Consider the following 13,036-nt stretch of genomic DNA (forward strand, 5'->3'; position numbering starts at 1 on the left):
TTCTTTCTTTATTTTTCAATTTTTTTTAAGTTAGAGCAAGAGAGAGAGTGGGGGAGGGGCAGAAAGAGGAGCGAGAATCACAAGTGGGCTCCATGCTGTCAGCACGGAGCCCAATGTGGGGCTCAAACTCACAAACCGTGAGATCATGACCTGAGCCGAAGTTGGACACAACCAACTGAGCCACCCAGCTGCCCCTATTTTTAAAGGCAGTAATCAATCTTCCAACCTTAGAGGTTTCCTCACAAATCTATACAAACCAAAAGACAACAAGCAGGACCATAGCGAAGGATGACACAATTGTGTCACCAGTGTGCTGATGTAGTCTGAAGGGGCTTTAATCTAGTGATTCACAATTTGCAAAAGCCAAATAATTTGGCAACTGATGGAAGTCCCTAGAGGAATCAGAAATAGAAAAAATTAAAATGGAAAAAAAAGTTAATTTTATTTGTCTGTTTCCTCAAACTTGATCATACATTCAACCAGGACAAGTACCACATCTTTGACTTCCTTTCACTGAGCCTGCCCAAAAGTCAGCAATGATGTTGGCGACAAAGTGAAATCATTTTCAAGGCTACAGCTACCACTAACTGGATGGCAAAAACCACACTACACACTAATGTTCCAGTAATCATATGCGGCATCAAAAGAGGTGTTCCTTCTCCTGTCTTGGCTGTCTCAGCTCTTCAACTGGCTCGGTCATATATTTGAACCAAGGGGTCCTGAAGAAGAGTCACTGGGCTTCCACAGGTCCTTGCTTTCTGCACAGGAAGACTTCCAAAGCACAGAGACACAGGTTCACAGACCGTAGGTGGCTAGAGGCCTGGGTACACATGTGTCACGGTACCAAGAAGGGAAACCACACCGCCCTGGCCACAGAGATCATAGACACTTGGGAGGGAAAAGACGGGGCCCGGCTCTTCTCAGAGATATTCTATAAACACTGCCATCCCAAGAAATCAGCACCCTCAATTGTCTTCTGTGGGATTTCTCACCATTTTGAGGAAACTCTGTGTTCCTCCTCTAGAGGAGGACATGAGTTCCCGTTTCAGAGATTTCCACAAACACACACACCCCCACCCCAAGATATAATTTGGCATAAAGATGACCACATCTAAATAGATGCTGGAGCTGTAAATCCCAAGGCATATTTTGCCAGTGGGATTAGGATGCAGGTGGATGGGCAGGTATGAAATAAGAGGCACACACATACCTTCAGAGTACACGCATCATGCTGGACACAGATCACACAGGATGTGTGCCAATCTTTTATAATGTTCCTGCAGATAACCCCTCTGGAAATCCCTTCTCAATGGCCTTCATGTGACATTTCACACCTAAAAGACTGTCCTACTTTCCTTTCCAGTGGAAAGGTGATATATTTAGGAACATTCATAAAGCGTATTCACGAAACACCCTGCAGTGTGGCCGCTGAACGCGTGTGCACCATAATCTGGACACACACTCACAGGTGTGGAGAGGGAGCCGGTTTGAATGAAACCTTTCATTTGCTCCATCTCTTACAAGCATTTCCTGGCTAAATCCAGCAGTGATTCCGCGCAAACCTGGTTTTCAAAAGCAGCCTCTTTTGTGGGGCAATGCAGGCTGTGCGTGCGCTCCCGCTAGGAGGAAAATGCCATTTCCTCTCCGCATGCTTTTAGCACTGCAGGTACTAATTTCTACAGGAGGCAGGCTCGCTGTCCCCGAAGGAACTTGAGACCCTGTAAATGTACTCGCAACACCCACACTGCAGCCACCCACCACGCACAGATCGCCCCATCTTCACGCACACAACCCTCCCGGGCACACGGGAAAGCACACACACAATAAGAGGCCTGGCCAGGCCACTCCTTCTAGGCGCAGACTTGGTCTTCGCTCGGCGGCCAGTTCTGACAATGACAAACACCTCGCCCAGCTCCTCCGCCCTGGCTCTCCATCTCCACTAACAACGTGGCGAAAAGCCTGGCGGGGGGGGCGGGGGGGGCGGGGGAGAGCTCGCCCTACTCCCCATTTTAAGCCCGGTGGCACCAGACAAAAGAGGCAGGTGCCAGCAGCCCCGGAGCCGCCCCTACAAACCGTCCCCGGCCGGGGCCAGTCTGGCCAGGGCAGGGCAGCGCCTTTCGAGGAACTGCGGGCGGGGTGGCGGCAGCGGGCCGAGGGGGGCGCCCGCCCTGCCCTCCGCGCCCCGGGCTACCTCGGCGCCCCGCGGCTGCGGGAAGAGCAGGCGCCGCGAGCCCCCGGCGGGGCTCCCGGCCAACCCTGCCCGCGGCTCCCTTCCCCAGCAAAGGCAAACCACGCACCGGTCCGCGGAGAGACGCCGCCGGGGGTCTTTGTGGCCGCGCTCGGGGCCGCCTCCTGGTGCTGTCCTCACCCAGCTGGGCGCGGCCGGGGCTGCGGGGCTGCGGGGCGGCGGCGGGGCCGGGACTGGGCTGCAGCAGCTGCTGGAGCGCGGGCGTCTCGGCTGCAGCCGCTAGCGCAGGGATGTGCCTCGGCCGGTTCTCATTGAAATGCGGCGCTTCGCACAGCCTCGCTCCAGCCTCTCTCCGGAGGAGGGCGGCGGCGGCGGGCGCGCTCCCTTTTCTTGTGGCTCACTGGCTCACACGCCCTCCCCGCTCCGTCCTTCCCCTCCTCCGCGTGCGCGCTCCGGCGCCCCCGCCCTTCTTGGCCGGGCGCACCCACCACGGCTGCGCCCGGGGTCCGCCCCCTCCCCGCGCCCTCTATGACCGCAGCGACCTCGGTGCAGCTGGCTTGAACAAACCCCCAGACCTCCCCCATTCCTCGGGAGTGGTTGTCTGGAGATAGGGGAAGATCGGATGGGGGGCCTGGGGGCAGAGGAAGAGAACGTGGAAGGGGCCAGGTCCGAGCCAGGAAAAGTGCGAGATGAAGAGGTGAGGGGTGGAGAGGTGAGAGGCGGCGCAGCGGTGAGGCCCCCTCCCTCAGGGGAGACAAGGGAAACAGTTACTTCCTCCTCCCCCACCCCCGCACACACAGCCCCCCACACATACTTCATGATTTAACACTTGCCAGGATTATGGGAGCCAACGTGATCCACTCTCATCCCTCTTGTCCGAGAGGCATCCATGCACTTCCTCCAGGGAGGACCTACCCCCTACTCTCCCAGTCTACACACTGTAGTAGACCCTTTATTGGGAAGGACCAGATCTGTTCACAGACCCCACCAGTCATCTCCATTTGACCCCAGGACTTGAGTCACCCTTAAAATAGTGAACTCTGCTTAGAGCCGAAGATGTCACACTGGGCGCTTGATAACTTAAGGGCCAGGTTTCACTACTGGAGATCTGGGGGTTGCCAAAGCTAGCGGTCAGCACTGGAAAGCCCCATTAGCTCACCACAAGCCTTCCCTCCCGGGCAGGAATGTTCTCAGAACCCAGGCTGTTCACAGCTTCCTCCAGTGTTTGCACAAAAACCCAGGGAGTGGGAACAGGTTGCTGACTTGTGAAACCTTAGCCGGCTTCACTGGGCAGCCTAAATTTTGGTCCAGTTAATCTCCTTCAGTCAAGTTTCTTGGGACATGTATCTGTCCCACATATGCACACATGTGTATTTTTCTCTCTTCAGCATGAAACTTTCCGTGGAAAATCAAAATTTTATTTTTCTCTTGCCCAGTGAGCCCAGTTACAGATTTGACTTCTTATTAATAAGAGCTAATCTGAAATATTTTCAAAGTATTATGTAAATACTAAATAATTACCATTTGTTATAAAATGCCACTCAAATGAGAACATGTTGCATATTCAACAAGTTGCTGCAATATTTATTTTTGAACTGTTTAATAGCCCAGGGATGTGGGTACATGAACTCAACAAATTAACTAAATGCAAAGTACTGAGACTTTCCCTTCAAATTCTAATGCAAAATGAAGGCCCAAGGGGTAAGTGCAGAGAAAGTGAGGAGCCAAGTGTATTTTCTTGAGAACAGAAATCAGAACTTCTATTTATCTTTTAAGCGACAAATACGATGCAATGTCTGCCAAAATGCTAAACCAAGAAATAAATTCCATTTCCTAACCCCTATGGATATTCTATCAGGGTCATTTCTCCAGCACTTTAAGTAATTCAACCAAAACTTAGCATTTTCCTAGCTGGCCTACCTGGAACATGCAGATAACGTGTTTAAAACAACAATAAAACACCTTTGAGTTTGATTCTCTCAGTTGCAAACTGCTCTCACTAGAAGTAGTTGGGCATCATTTAGTCTTTCGGAAAACCCAGGGCACTGATAATAGATGGGCACGCTCAGTAGTCAGAGGTTACTACACTGTGGTCATATTCAGTCAGAACAGCAGGCTGGCACTAGCTGGCACCCAGTGACCTGACAGAAGTAATTACAGGAGTGCGTAAGTTACTTCTAGGAAGTTTAATGAATTTATCCAGGAAACTCCTAATTCAAGTAATTTTCAAAAAACTGATGTTGCTTCCTTGACATTCCCAGGGTATCGATCAAAGAAGTGACTGGAATTAATGCATCCTTTCCTCATGAAAATCTGAAGTTAACGGAGATCTCACTGCAACCCCCGGAAACTAGGAAACTAACGCTGTCCGAGCCGTGCACCCCAGTTGCCTTTGCAGGCAGACTGCCACAGCTCCGCATCCTACAAGATTGACAGTGGCTTGGCCAAAGCTCTGTCAATGACTCCCAGTAACCGACCGTTTGCTTTTTGCTGTGCCACGACTTCTATACATTTTCTTATTTCATACTCATCCTATTCAAGGTAGGCATCAGTATCCTTACCTTACAGATAAAGGAATTTAGGCGTAGGGAAGTTACATCATCTGCAAAGAGTCGTGCAGCTAATAAATGTCGAGCCTTCCTCCATTTTTAAAATCCCTGTGTTTTAAAATTCAAGTCAGTTTTCCAATTGCTATGGCCATATGCTTATAAAGCAATACCAAATTGTAGTCGGAAGTGTATTCTCTTTTGGAAAATACAGCCTTTTAATCAATGAATTTGTCATTTCATAACAGAGAGAGAGAACAACTCTTGGCTGTTGTGAACACTGCTTTCTTTAGTGATGGGTATTATCAAATATATCTGTTCTGAACTGAACTTTTCATGAGAGTATTTGAGTTACCTCTGACTCAGGTTGATGGACAATCTTAGCTACATGTGTGTGTATGTGGGGTGTTTTTTTCCCCCCTGAACGTAAGTTTTCAGGTCCAAACCAAGGAAGAAAAAGAGAACTAAAGAAAAATACTTTTTAGTTGACCATGTATCCCTTTCCAGATACCTTTTATTGGCTTCTTCATAGAAAATAAGCTCCATCATGTAGATTCAAAGAGAATAACAGGGAATGGGATATTAGCAGGAAGTGACACACTCTCTGTTCTTCTCTCTGGAAGGGAATTTACTCTGTCCCTTCCATAATCTCCCTGCAGTCCTCCTCCGGGGCCAAGGGCATGCAGTGCTCCTGGGTTGGGGTACCTAAGCATATTAATTGACCACCAGTAAGTTGTGAGAAACAGCTTTATAGAATATGATCATCATTCTGATTTTCCTTTCATTTCGTCCTGTACAGTAAAGGCTCTTTATGGCACTTCCCACATCTGTTCATAATTCCCCCTAATTACAGAGCACTTACTTCTGCCTTCTACTAGAAAGCCAGAAAGTCAGTGATGAGGGACATTGACAGCAGCCTGTCCAATTTTTACCCCATGCATGAATGCCCTCTATAACAAGTGGTCTTTCAGCCTTCTAATCGTGGCCCATATGACAAAAGTGGAGAGAAGTAAGATTATCCTCTGAGAGTTAAGCTAGGTCACGGGATTCTAGACACAGTGGCCGAGATCTCTATAAATAATTTTTTCACTAGCCAATTACCTCTGGCTTGGCACTCCAAATACGCCAAGGGGCCAAACTACACAAGGTTTGGGACATTCACAAAGCAGGAAGGGACTCTACCACCTTGAGATGCCCTCTCTTAAACTGACAGAGCGCTTCCCAAAAAGCTTCCCAAAGCTCATTTCTCCCTTTCCTGTGTAATTCTTAAAGTGTAATTTCCCTCAGTAGAAGGGAACTGAGCACAGCCCGCTCCTCTGCTGGGCAGCTCCTCAGATTAAACACACTTCCCCCAGGTCTTCTCTTTCAATCTACATGAGAATAAATCTAATGGCCCCGCCTTTTACTTAACAGCCCTCTTGCATGCTACCAAATTCTAGTCTTCATTAACTAGGAATCCCCAGTCCTTCAACCATTTCTTTTTTTTTTTTTTAATGTTTATTTTATTTTGGGGAGAGAGAGAGAATGCAAGTGGGCAGAGAGCGAAGAGACAGAGGATCCAAAGTGGGCTCCGTGCTGACAGCATCGAGAGCCAGATATGGGGCTCCCACTCACAAACCAGGAGACCGTGACCTGAGATGAAGTCAGATCCTTAACTCACTGAGCCACCCAGGTGCTCCAGCCCTTCAACTATGTCTCATGTGACATAGTTTGGAAGCGCCCGTGGTGTGCAGTTGTCGGTATCTCCCGCCACGTCTGCTTCTCAGAACTGGACGAGGCGCGACAGGGTGGTCTGACTGGGGAAGTTCCATGACTTCGATGGTTCTCAACACACTGCTTCTATTAAAGGAGCCTAACATCACATCAGTGTCTCTGGCAGGCGTGCTGCACTATTGATTCATGCAGTCAACTAAAATCTCCATGCATTTCACGTGTTTTGCTCTTAAAGTCCCTTATCCTGTATTTGTTCAATTAGATTTGGGGCACCTGAGTCCAACGCTCTGTATTTTCCCTTATTAACTTGTCTGTTGTTATGTGATCAACCTTTCAACCCGTGGAGTGAGATCCTTTTTGGGCTCATTATGTCACTTCAGCTTTTTTTTGTCCGTCTGATTAACACCACACCAACATCGTCATCTCGGTTGCTGTTAAAAGCTTTCAGCAGGAACATGGTCACAGCAGGCTCTGTCAGCTCACTGCCCAGGATCTCTCTCCAAGTTGACCACTGATGGCAAATGACTCTCAATGTACTTGGTAAGTACAGACATTAACATGTTCTCCATAGCAAATAAACATCTAGAGATCTAGTGATAGCTAAAATTTGTGTTTTTCCATCTAGGATTGTATCATTGCCTTCCATACCACTTTTTCATCCATTCATCCATTCACCCAAGAAATAAATTTCAAGTGTCTCCAATGTGCCAGGCACTGTGTGCTAGGTGAGAGTAATGCAGTTATGAGGTAGAATTACAAGGATTCTCTGCCCATGGCATTGACAGCCTGTAGGGACACAGATGTTAAACACATACTTACACAAATAATTATTTAATTTCAAAATGGCTAAGTACTGGGAAGGAAAAGAACAAAGAGCTTCAGAGAATGCTTCCCCAAGGAAGTAACATTTAAGCAGAGACCTGAAGCCAGCCAGGCAACAGGGTGGGAGAGTATGATTCCAAGCAGAAAAAATAGCCCTGTGAAAACTGAGTGGGAAGCAGCTTGTTCTAGGAGCAGGAGATGGGCGGAGTAGCTGTAGCAGAGTGGAGAGACGTGGGCTGTGAATGTGGGTAGGACCCCTTCAGGGTCCAGGTCCGAGAGCCATATTAGGGAATGTGGGCTCTGTTGTAAGAGAAAAGGGAAATCACTAAAGAGTTTTAAGCAGAAATCTGGCCAGATCAGATCTGCATGTTTAAAAGCTCCTCTTGCTTTCCTGGCTGCTATTGGAGCATAGTGGAGAAGCACAGGGGAATAAGAAAAATTTCACTTTCAAGGTCTCAGTTGGAGAGGGTGGCAGGGAAGAACAGTGGGTGGGAGGGAAACTTCCTTCCGGTTGTACTATGTTTCCCTGATGATGTGAATCAGCGCTTATTAAGGTATTTAAATCCGTGGAGTTTTTTAAGTCCATAGATTAAATACAGCATCTCCGAGTGAAAAATATTTAAAATTTTAGGTTGCTTTTTATACAGTCATTTCAGAAAAATAATTTTAAAGTGTGTATTTATACATTCTGTCACTGTTCCAGAACATGGAAGTGTCCCCCTCAACAAAAGGAAAATTTTACTTAATCCTAAAAGTAGCCTCAAAATAGTCACCTTTGCTAAAATGCATTTGAATAGAATTTTAGTTTGCCACAATCTTCCCCCAGAAGTTTCTTAAGTAGATGATTCACTTTTTATATTCATTAAGGCACACTTATATTAAAATATACCACTTTGCTGCATTCCATGTCCTGAGATCTCTCATTGATTCTATAAGACACAAATACTTAAGAAGTCACAATAGTTATGCTAGTACCCTGGGAATGTAGAATCTACCAGAAACATCTAGGACTTTTTAGACCTGGGTTCAGAGAACAGTGGTAGTCCTTTTATCAAATATGCACGTAGACTGAATAGCTTCATCCATAAAGTCAAAGAATCTTTGGCAACTTTTTAATGTATCTCAAGTTTTATTTTATCTTGTTTTATTTTGTTTTCTATTTGTGGAAGTGGATTCTGAAAGGTTCCTTCCAAACAAAGAGAAAACTTACTAAAGTTCTGCTCTTGATAATTTTCTAGGTGAAAAAAAAAGTATCATATATTTTCCTCTAAACTTTTTTCATGTGTATGTAAACATAGAAACATATAGTCTTCTATGGAAAAAAAAAGTGGTATGTTAATGTATATAATGTTTTGGAACTTTTATTGACTTAACAATCAACTCAAAATATACGACAAATCTAAATACACTCATCTAGTGTACATGAATGTGACACTAAACACTGGAAAGCCGCCCTACCTTTCTTGGTTCTAATAAAACATGAGGCCAGATGATTGAATATATTGTGGTGTTTTTGTTTGTTTTTGTTTTTGTTTTAATCAGTAAGCATGATCCAAGTTAACAAATACACAAGAGGGTAAGGAAGCAGAACTGGCTTTACCTTGAGGGCACTGAGTTTCAGTGTTCACAGCTTCCCAAGGCAGGGGACTGGGAAACAAAGCTGAGCACACACTTAATGGGAAACACTGAAAAGGAAACCCTATTCATGAAGCTGTGGCCTCAGAGGGCACTCTGAGTAAAAGAGCACCTGTCTCAAAATCTGGTGTTAGGTAAAGAAGGAAAATATTCCCTAAGAATTTAGATACACAAGGAGGAGGAGTTAAGATGGCAAAGCAGCATGGAGACCCTGAGCTTGTCTCATCTCTGAAGCGCAGCTAGATCAACACCAAACCATTTTGCACACCTAGGAAAGGGATCTGAGGATTAACACAACAGTCTGCATAACTTGAGCCACAGAACTCAGCAGGTATGAGGTGCAGAGAGGTGAACTGGAAAAAAGAAAAGCTGTGGAGGGTAGGAAGCTGTTTTTGCAGAGAGAGGACAGAGAAAAGAAAGGGGGAGAGTGCGGGGCATCAGGATCATGGAAGAAAAGCACTCCCCCCAAAAGTAGTTGGAGAGAAAAGGTGGAAACAGTCACAGGAGACCAAACAAGAAATCTGTTACCCAAAACCACTGATGGGAAGAAAGAAGAGGGTTTCAACACCACCAGGATTCTAAAAACAGTGGAGCACAGAGTCTGAAGTTCCAGAGTTTGGTGCCTGGCTGGGCTCCAGTGAGGAAAAAGGGCGAATCCCCAGGAGCAGGCAGCTGAGGGGTCCATGTGCCACATGGGGAGAAGCAGTTCCCCTGTTTGGAGAGCATTTGGTAGAGGCCATCCCCACAGGCAAAGGTCCCAGGGGACCCCGGAGGGCAGCCACATTTGCTGGTATTGGGACAAAGACGCCAGAGTGCAGTGAAACCTGGCACCGGCTGTGTGTTGTGATTTGCCATAATCTCTGAACCTCTGCCACTAAGCAATCACATGAACGTTTTCTGGGGCAATCCAGCACCCGGCCATTGCTCAGAGAGACCCTCCCACAGAGAGTTGGAGCCACAGGGGTCTCTGAAGTGAGGGGTTTTGAAATACAACCTCATTTGAGATGAAACTCAGGGTAACAGAATGGATAAGAAAGCAAGACCCGCCTATATGCTGCTTACAAGAGACTCATTTTAGACCTAATGATACCTGCAGATTAAAAGTAAGGGGATGGAGAACCAACTGTCATTCGAATGGTCATCAAAAGAAAGCTGGAGTCGCCAAACTAGATTTTAATATAAGCTGACAGGTGGACAGTTTGGATATGGACAGGGTAGAGGCAGGGAGTGGACAGAGGCCTGAGACAAAGGAGGGGTGCTTGACTGCAGGTGGGAGAGAGCGCAAAGTTCCTGTGCCAGAGACTAGGGAGCTGGGTGAAGCCATTTCTACCTCTCCCACGCATGTGCATGTGTGTATGCAAAGTAATCCACCCCAGTAAGCTAAGCGGCGCTACCTAGTGGAAAACGGAGCCGTTACACCGAGGCCCAGCCAACTGTACCCTCGAAGCACATCCCCTAGAAGACTGGCACAAGTCCCTCCACCTGCTTAGTGTATGGACTAAGCCTCCAACTTCAGCTCAGGTCATGATCTCACAGTTTGTGAGTTCGGGCCCCACAATGGGCTCTGTGCTGACATTCTCTAGAATAGATCACATAGTGGGTCACAAATTAGTCCTCATCAAGTAGAAAAGGATTGAGATCATACCTTGCCTCTTTTCAGACCACAATGCTATGAAACTTGAAATCAACCACAAGAAAACATTTAGAAAGACCATGAATACTTAGAGATTAAAGAACATCCTACTAAAGAATGAATTGATTAACCAAGAAATTAAAGAGTAAATTAAAACGTACATGGAAGCCAATGAAAATGAAAACATGACAGTCCAAAACCTCTGGGATGCAGCATAGGTGGTCATAAGAGGGATGTATATAGCAATCCAGGCCTTCTTAAAGAAGGAAGGCCTCAAATACACACCCTAATCTGACACTGAAAGGAGCTGGAAAAAGGAGAGGAAATAAAGCCCAAAACCCACAGAAGATGGGAAATAATAAAGATTAGAGCAGAAATCAATGATATCAAAATAAAAACAACAATAACAACAACAAAACAGTAGAACAGATTAATGGCAAGATTAAAAAGAAAAAGGAAAGGACCCAAATAAATAAAATCATGAATGAAAGAGGCAAGATCACAACCAACACCACAGAAATACAAACACTAATAGGAGAATATTATGAGCAATTATATGCCAACAAATTAGCCAATCTGGAAAAAATGGATAAATTCCTAAAAACATATAAACTACCAAAACTGAAACAGGAAGAAATAGAAAATCTGAACAGACCCATAACCAGTAAAGAAACTTAATTAGCAAACAAAAATCTCCCAACAAACAGAAGAAGTCCAGGGCCGGATGGCTTTCCAGGGGAATTCTACCAAACATTTAAAGAAGACTTAACACGTATTGTTTAGATGTTCCAAAAAACAGAAATGGAAGGAAAACTTCCAAACGCATTCTATGAGGCCAGCATCACCTTGAATCCAAAACCAAAGACCCCACTAAAAAGGAGAACTACAGATGAACATGGATGCAAAAATCCTCAACAAGATACTCGTCAACCAGATCCAACAACACATTAAAAGAATTATTCACCACAACCAAGAGGAATTTATACCTGGGATGCAGGGCAGGTTCAATATCCACAAAACAATGTGACACATCACATCAATAAAAGAAAGGACAAGAACCATATGATCCTCTCAATAGTTGCAGAGGAAGCATTTCACAAAACACAGCATCCTTTCTTGATAAAAAGCCTCAAGAAAGTAGGGATACAAGGATCATACCTCAAGATCATAAAAGCCATACATGAAAGACCCACCACTAATATCATCCTCAGTGGGGAAAAACTGAGAGCTTTCCCCTTAAGGTCAGGAACACAACAGGGATGTCCACTCTCACCACTGTTATTCAACATAGTATTGGAAGTCCTAACATCGCAATCAGACAACACAAAGGAAAAAAAGGCATCCAAACTGGCAAGGAGGAAGTCAAACTTTCACTCTTAGCAGATGATGTGATACTCTATGTGGAAAACCCAAAAGATTTCACCAAAAAAACTGCTACAACTGATCCATGAATTCAGCAAAGTCACAGGATATAAAATCAATGCACAGAAATCAGTTGCATTTCAATAATGAAGCAACAGAAAGAGAAATCAAGGAATCAATCTCATTTACAATTGCACCAAAACTCATAAAATACCTAGAAATAAACCTAACCAAAGAGGTGAAAAATCTGTACACTGAAAACTATAGAAAGTTTATGAAAGAAATTGAAGAAGACACAAAAATATGGAAAAACATTCCATGCTCATGGACTGGAAGAACAAGTATTGTTAAAATGTTGATCCTACCCAAAACAATCTACATATTCAATGTAATCCCTATCAAAATAACACCAGCATTCTTCACAGAACTAGAACAAACAATCCTCAAATTTGTATGGAACCAGAAAAGACCCTGAATACCAAAGCAATCCTAAAAAAAGAAAACCAAAGCTAGAGGCATCACCATTCCAGACTTCAAGCTGTATTACAAAGCTGTAATCATCAAGACAGTACGGTGCTGGCACAAGAACAGACACATAGATCAATGGAACAGAACAGAGAACCCAGAAATGGACCCACAAACATATGGCCAACTAATCTTTTACCATGCAGGAAAGACTAGCCAATGGTAAAAAGACAGTCTCTTCAGCAAGTGGTGCTGGGCAAACTGGACAGCCACATGCAGAAGAATGAACCTGAACCACTTTCTTACACCATACACAAAAATAAATTCAAAATGGATGAAAGACCTAAATGTAAGACAGTAAGCCATCAAAATCCTAGAGGAGAAAAGAGGCAACAACATCTTTGGTCTCGGCTGCAGCAACTTCTTACTTGACATATCTCTGGAGGCTAGGGAAACAAAAGCAAAAAAATGAACTATTGGGACGTCATCAAGATAAAAAGCTTCTGCATGGTGAAGGAAACAATCAGCAAAACTAAAAGGCAACTGGCGGAAGGGGAGAAAATATTTGCAAATGACATCTCAGATAAAGTGTTAGTATCTAAAATCTATAAAGAACTTATGAAACTCAACACCCAAAAAACAAGTAATCCAGTGAAGAAATGGATGGAAAAT

General features: G+C 44.9%; 1 protein-coding gene across 5 annotated transcripts in view; it reads right to left on the reverse strand.

Annotated features, from left to right (window-relative positions):
• Positions 1-2,626, reverse strand: part of DCLK1 (doublecortin like kinase 1) — a 346,275-nt gene extending 343,649 nt beyond the window's left edge. For 4 of the 5 annotated variants that reach the window (XM_043576843.1, XM_043576859.1, XM_043576833.1 and 1 more), the window contains exon 1: positions 2,298-2,598. The gene's annotated coding sequence lies outside the window, so the exon portion shown is untranslated. Of the gene's footprint in view, positions 1-2,297 lie in introns of all 5 variants that reach the window. The other variant, XM_043576886.1, reaches the window with a different exon arrangement.
• Positions 2,627-13,036: the final 10,410 nt, after the last annotated feature.

Source organism: Prionailurus bengalensis, chromosome A1 (assembly GCF_016509475.1).
Source record: "Prionailurus bengalensis isolate Pbe53 chromosome A1, Fcat_Pben_1.1_paternal_pri, whole genome shotgun sequence".
NCBI classification, from domain to species: Eukaryota; Metazoa; Chordata; class Mammalia; order Carnivora; family Felidae; genus Prionailurus; species Prionailurus bengalensis.